Source organism: Eublepharis macularius, chromosome 9 (assembly GCF_028583425.1).
Source record: "Eublepharis macularius isolate TG4126 chromosome 9, MPM_Emac_v1.0, whole genome shotgun sequence".
In the NCBI taxonomy this organism is placed as follows: domain Eukaryota; kingdom Metazoa; phylum Chordata; class Lepidosauria; order Squamata; family Eublepharidae; genus Eublepharis; species Eublepharis macularius.
The window spans coordinates 91,010,810-91,016,900 of NC_072798.1; the positions used below are offsets into that span (position 1 = coordinate 91,010,810).

The 6,091-nt window shown below is 42.5% G+C and overlaps 1 pseudogene; it reads left to right on the forward strand.

The window, feature by feature from the left end:
• The first annotated feature begins 3,495 nt into the window (after positions 1 to 3,495).
• On the forward strand, positions 3,496 to 4,000 carry LOC129336218 (ferritin light chain, oocyte isoform-like; annotated as a pseudogene).
• The last annotated feature ends 2,091 nt before the right edge of the window (positions 4,001 to 6,091 follow it).

Genomic DNA, 6,091 nt, shown 5'->3' on the forward strand with positions numbered 1-6,091 from the left:
AAGGTAAGTGACTGCCAGAAAAGGCTGGACTTTGCCCCATCAGTCACAGTGCTTCATTTAAAATTTGAATGGCAGCTTAAACAAGCACAGCTCATATTTAAAGGCAGGAAAAACAAGGGGTATAGAGTTGGGTTTTTTGAACAAAATAGCTCTAATAATGAAATATATTGAGAAGTTCCAAAGTTAGGATGAATGAGAGATAAGGACCTAACTCTCAAAGTCTCAGGAAAGGCTCGTACGGAGATCACCTCCCTCTAGAGGGCAGTGTTTCCTGATAAGGACACTCTATGCTGGAAAAGAACAGGTCACAGATACTGAACTAATAAATATAACAAACAAAATATTGTAAAAGGGTTATTATACTAGGTTTTGAAATAGAAACAGCTCAGTTCCAGAAAGAGCTTTTCTCCGAAGTAGGATGTTCAGAGATTCAGAACACAAGCTGTCTGCCAGTGATACTATTATACAATATGATTATCGTCTCCTAGACACAATTATTTTGGTGCTTCTTTTATTTCATGAAAACAAAAACAGCGTTAGCACTGGGAAGTTTCTTGAATCAATGCTGTTAAGGGAAAAGGTTTTTTTCCTGATAAACTCTGAAAGACATTCTGGAATTGTTACGATTGCTAATATGTATTATCAACAAACAAACAAACAAACAACTCTGATATCCCTTAGATGAACAACCCTTTGATTTTGTTTGCTAACACAATCCTAAATAAAGTCTAATCCCAATGATTTCTATTGAATTAGAAGGTTGTAATTCTGTTTTGAATTGCACTGTACATAAAACCAAGGAGCTGTTCATCCCAGTGGTAAGATCCACCCTCATCTATTTATTCCTGCAGTAACTTTCCTTGTCTTTTTTATAATGGGGTTATAGAATCATAGAATCATAGAGTTGGAAGGGGCCATATAGACCATCTAGTCCAACCCCCTGCCCAGTGCAGGATCAGCCTAAAGCATCTCTGACAAGTATTCATCCAGCCTCATCTTGAAAACTGCCAGTGAGGGGGAGCTCACCACCTCCCTAGGCAGCTGATTCCACTTTTGAACTACTCTGACGGTGAAAAAGTTTTTCCTAATATCCAGTCGGTACCTTTGTGCATGTAGTTTTAGCCCATTGCTTCGCGTCCTACCCTCTGCTGCCAACTGGAACAGCTCTTTGCCCTCCTCCAAATGACAGCCTTTCAAATATTTAAAGAGAGCAATCATGTCCCCCCTCAACCTCCTCTTCTCCAAACTAAACATTCCCAAGGCCCTCAGCCTTTCCTCATAGGCCTCAGTCTCCAGACCCCTGATCATCCTCGTTGCTCTCCTCTGCACCCTCTCAATTTTGTCCACATCCTTTTTGAAGTGAGGCCTCCAGAACTGCACACAATACTCCAGGTGTGGCCTGACCAAGGCAGTATAGAGAGGGGCTATGACCTCCTGCGATTTCGATGCTATGGACCCTTTGATACAACCCAGGATTGAATTAGCCTTTTTTGCCACCGCATCACACTGACTGCTCATATTCAGTTTACAGTCCACTCTTACCCCAAGATCCCTTTCACATATACTACTGAAGTGTATCCCCCATCCCCCAGAAGTGTATCCCCCATCCAGTATTTGTGCTTCTCATTTTTGTGGCCCAGATGTAATACTGTGCACTTGTCTTTGTTGAATTGCATCCTATTCACAGCTGCCCACTTCTCCAGAGTATTCAGGTCTTGTTGAATTTTAATTCTATCTTCTTGGGTGTTTGCTACCCCTCCCAATTTGGTATCATCAGCAAATTTAATGAGCAGCCCTTCCACTCCTTCATCCAGATCATTGATAAAAATATTGAAAAGTACCAGGCACAAAACCGAGCCCTGCGGCACCCCACTGGACACCTCCCTCCAATCTGATGAAACGCCGTTGACCACCACTCTTTGAGTGCGGTCCTCCAACCAGTTCCCTGTCCACCGAACTGTCCTATAGTCTACTCCACAGTCTTCCAGTTTGCCCATCAGAATGTCATGGGGGACCTTATCAAAAGCTTTACTGAAATCCAGATAAATCACGTCAACAGAGTTCCCCCGATCCAGTAAGCTGGTCACTCGATCAAAGAAGGAAACCAGGTTGGTCTGGCAGGATCTGTTAGATCCTGGATGGGGGATACTCTTCTGGGTTAGAAGCGTGCAGCTCTGTTTAGATCGGTACAGTAAGAGTTGGATCCAACTATCTTTTCTACTGTTGACTTCTCTTTGACCTCCTCAAAACTATTCTAAGGATCATGGGATCTACATAGACAAAAGCCATGTTGAGGCTGCAGTAAGGAGTGGATTTAGCTGGCGTTGAATGGAAAAGATGGTTGGATCCAACCTCAACAGCGTCGTCCTAAGAACACTTTCCTGGGAGTAAGCCTCATTGAACAGACTTGAGTAGGAGTCTAAACAGACCTTTCCCAATCATTTGGTCCTATCTGTAGATACTTTTAAAAGATTTTTTAAATGTGTATTCAAGATACATTCTAGCCCCCATTACTTGTCATCACTCTTTCAGGCAATTCCACCTATTTCTTTTCTTCTTTCTTTTTATATGGTATTTTGACAGCTCAGACAATAGCAGCAGAAAGAGTGATTTGGGTTTTTTTAAAAAGAAAATCCTTTGTAAAATACTTAAAATATATTCTATTTAGCATAAAATGCCTTTGAAAGGGTATAAATAAATTCTTCAATGTAATTAACCACTTCAGATGGTTACAGATCTATTAAATCTTACCTACCTGCTTGCTTATCAAATCTGCCCGTGATAAACTGCTTTCCAGTTCCTGCAGATAAATTAAAACTGGAATATATATAATTAACCTCACAACGACTACTTCTGTTAATTGGCAGACCAACAAATGGAAAGCAGGATACCATGCAGAGAGATGGAGGTGGCAGGAAGTTTTCAAAATGTAGACTCCAGACAAAGCAACAGGGACTGAAAGACTCAATGTGAAGTGTTTGTCTTATTTCTGGGAATACGGTTCAGTCCACAAAGACCATCTAAGAGAAATAGTTTGATTTCAATCACATAAGAACAACACTACATATAATTTATAACAATTTGTCTCTTTTCAAAAGAGTACAGAGACGAAAATAGCATAAAGATCAAATTATTTCTCACTTGAAAGGGGCTGAGATCTTTAAATTAGAATGGAGTCATTGGCAAGAAATAGCAATTTCTTGTAATTCATTAGGCTTTATCACCATGAGACTTTTGTGGGAACCTTCATTAGAGCATTTCTCTAATTCTTACTTTCAGTGACCTGGTCTGTTTATTCTCACAATAATATTCCTTGCCCTCCCTTCCGTTTCCATTCAACAAACTGTTTATTCATCAAATGTGAAACATCTGAGATTGGTCCTCCTTTGGCTGTCTTTCCCCAGCTCTTGCTTCAACAGTGCTTGAATGGAGCCAGGTTGTAGCTACCCCATCCACCATTTCTTTGCTAACCAGCCCACCACCTCTATTTGCACCATGAGCTTCCAGGTCCATCAAAATGACCACACCAAGGGCGAAGCTGGGGTCAACTGCTCAGTCAACCAGCTACGCCTATCTGTCCTTGGGTGATTATTTCACCTGGGATGATGCGGCTTTATCCAAGTTTGTGTCTTTTTTCCAGCATCTATCTGAAGAGAAACATGAACAAGCCGAGAAACTCTCGACCTTCCAAAACCATCATGGAGAGAGAGCTTTTCTGCAGGATGTCAAAAAAACAGAGCAGGATGAATGGTGGAACAGATCCTCTGCCATGGCCTTCGCCCTTCAGCTGGAGAACAGCATGAACCAGGCCCTGCTGGAACAGCACCAAATTTCTCCCCATGTGGATCCTCATATGTTTGACTTCCCAGAGACTCACTAGCATCATGAGGAGGCGAAGTTGATCAAGAAGCTGGAGGACCATGTGTCCAACCTGAAACATGTACATGCCAGTGAGGATGACCTTTTCGATCGCCTCACTTTATATGAGTCCAGCAACTGAGCTGCAAAGTGCTGGCTCCAGAGTAGAGATGGGCACGAACAGCAATATGCACTAAAAAAGCCACCAACAGCCCAATCAGCTGTTCGCGAACAAGCTGTTCATGAGGCCCCATTCTAAACAAACAGGTGGTCATTGCAAGTCTTGTTCATTGCTGTTCATCAAGCCAGACAATCTGGCACCTGCAATCAATTCCCTTGGCAACTGGAGGCCCGGACTGCCTGAACTCTGTCTGAACTTTTGCTGTTGCCCTGGAAACCCCAATCTAAGCCCAATTTAGCTTGATAGGCAGGTCTTCCTTTCAAGTGTGGAGCTCCAAATCTGTTACAAGGAAGCAAAGAGCAGGGGGGCTCCCAGCTCTGGTTTTGCAGAGAGTGAGGGAGAGACAGTAGCTGTTGGCATTTTGAGAGAGAGACAGGGAGAGTGCATTGAAGCTTGAATTTTGTTTGTGTGTGATGGGATAGGGATCTACCTCTTCAAGTTCCAGGGCTGCTGCCAGGCTCTGGGCCAAACTATTATTTATTACTGGTACCTTTCCTGCTGCCTGCTCAGGTTAGGTTTCTGGGAGTGGTGCGGTAGGGATCTTGATGGCTGGAGGAGAGCCTGCTGGCCCCCACGAACAACAAACATGTTCATGAACAGGTCATGTTCGTCAATGTTCGTTGTTTGTTGTTCATGGATGGCAAAGAACAATGAACACCATGTTCAGGGTTTTTTTTCTGTTCGTGCCCATGTCTACTTCAGAGTCCTCTCACCAACTTTTCCATCTGTGTTGTTCTAATTCATTGCGCCTATGTATTTAAATCTAGCTGTTCAATGAATGAGGCATGCCTCTGTACGCTGCCCATCTTGGGGAGAGAGTCTGTAACTTGCATTAAATAAAACTTGGCATTAAGCACTAGTAAAAAAATGTAAAAAAAATCATATAACCCTCAATAAATGTGTAATCAGACAAAACTCCCAAGCTGAAGGTGGTTGAGAGAGATAAGAAGAAATCTTGACTTGTGTGTGGCACAGAAATCCCATAGTTGCTATGAGTCCAGATCCTCAGCCATTAAAAATGAAACCATGGGGTCACTTCATTGACATAGCCAATTTCCTATTAGTCAGTTTGTTTGTTCATTAATTCTTACGAAAAAAAAGTTTATAAAAGGCACAATTTTCAGTCTGAATCCAAGCACGGGAAAGCTTTTGCAAAGGCTGAAAAAGGTTTGTATCCCAGGGTTACATTTTCAGAATAAAAATTATTGTAGAACAAATAAGGAATGTTTCCAAGAGAAAACAGCTGTTAACTGTGCCAGTGCAAGACAATCAATATGCAGAGAGGTCAAATTCAGTCCATAGGTGCTTGCTGAAAACTAGGTGACCCTGCCATACATAATATGCAATCCTAACAAATTTTCCTGGGAGTAAGGCCTATTGAGACATAGTTCTGTGTAGGCCTACCTAGACTTGCTCTCTCAGTCTTTGGGAAATATCTGACTGTCGTGGCCACAAGGCAATATCTACAAAGAAAAGGAGCCTTTATCAAGTGATTCTGCCATTACCTCCTTACCATCCTTTCAATGTGATGGGAGCGGCTTCCAGATGCTGTAGCTTCATGACAGGAGAGAAGCTGCCCATGTCCACAGTGACACACAAGCTTCTGGTCTTGTCTGGAGATAGAGGTACTTTGTGGACATGTGGTTATGTCAGTGATCTCATTCCTTACCCCTCCGGATCATCTGTTGTTGCATCAGGACCTGGGGTCCAGCCGTGGCTGTTTTCACACTGCTTACCAGCCATGGAACATTGCACCAAACTCCCAGAACAACAGCTTCTTCCTGGGGCGATTTCGTGCAAGAACGCCTGTCATTCCAGAAACTCTGTGCAATGTTCCATGGCTGGTAAGCAGTGTGAAAACAGCCCATGTATGAAAGCACAAACATACAGTTTCTTTTAAGAAACAGATCAAGATGGGTAGCTAAGTTAATCTGTCTGTAGCAGTAAAAAAGAGCAAATGTCCAGTAGCACCTATAAGACTAACAAAATTTGTAGTAAGACATGAGCTTTCATGACTCACAGCTAGCTTATTATTTGCTCTCCCATTGGGAA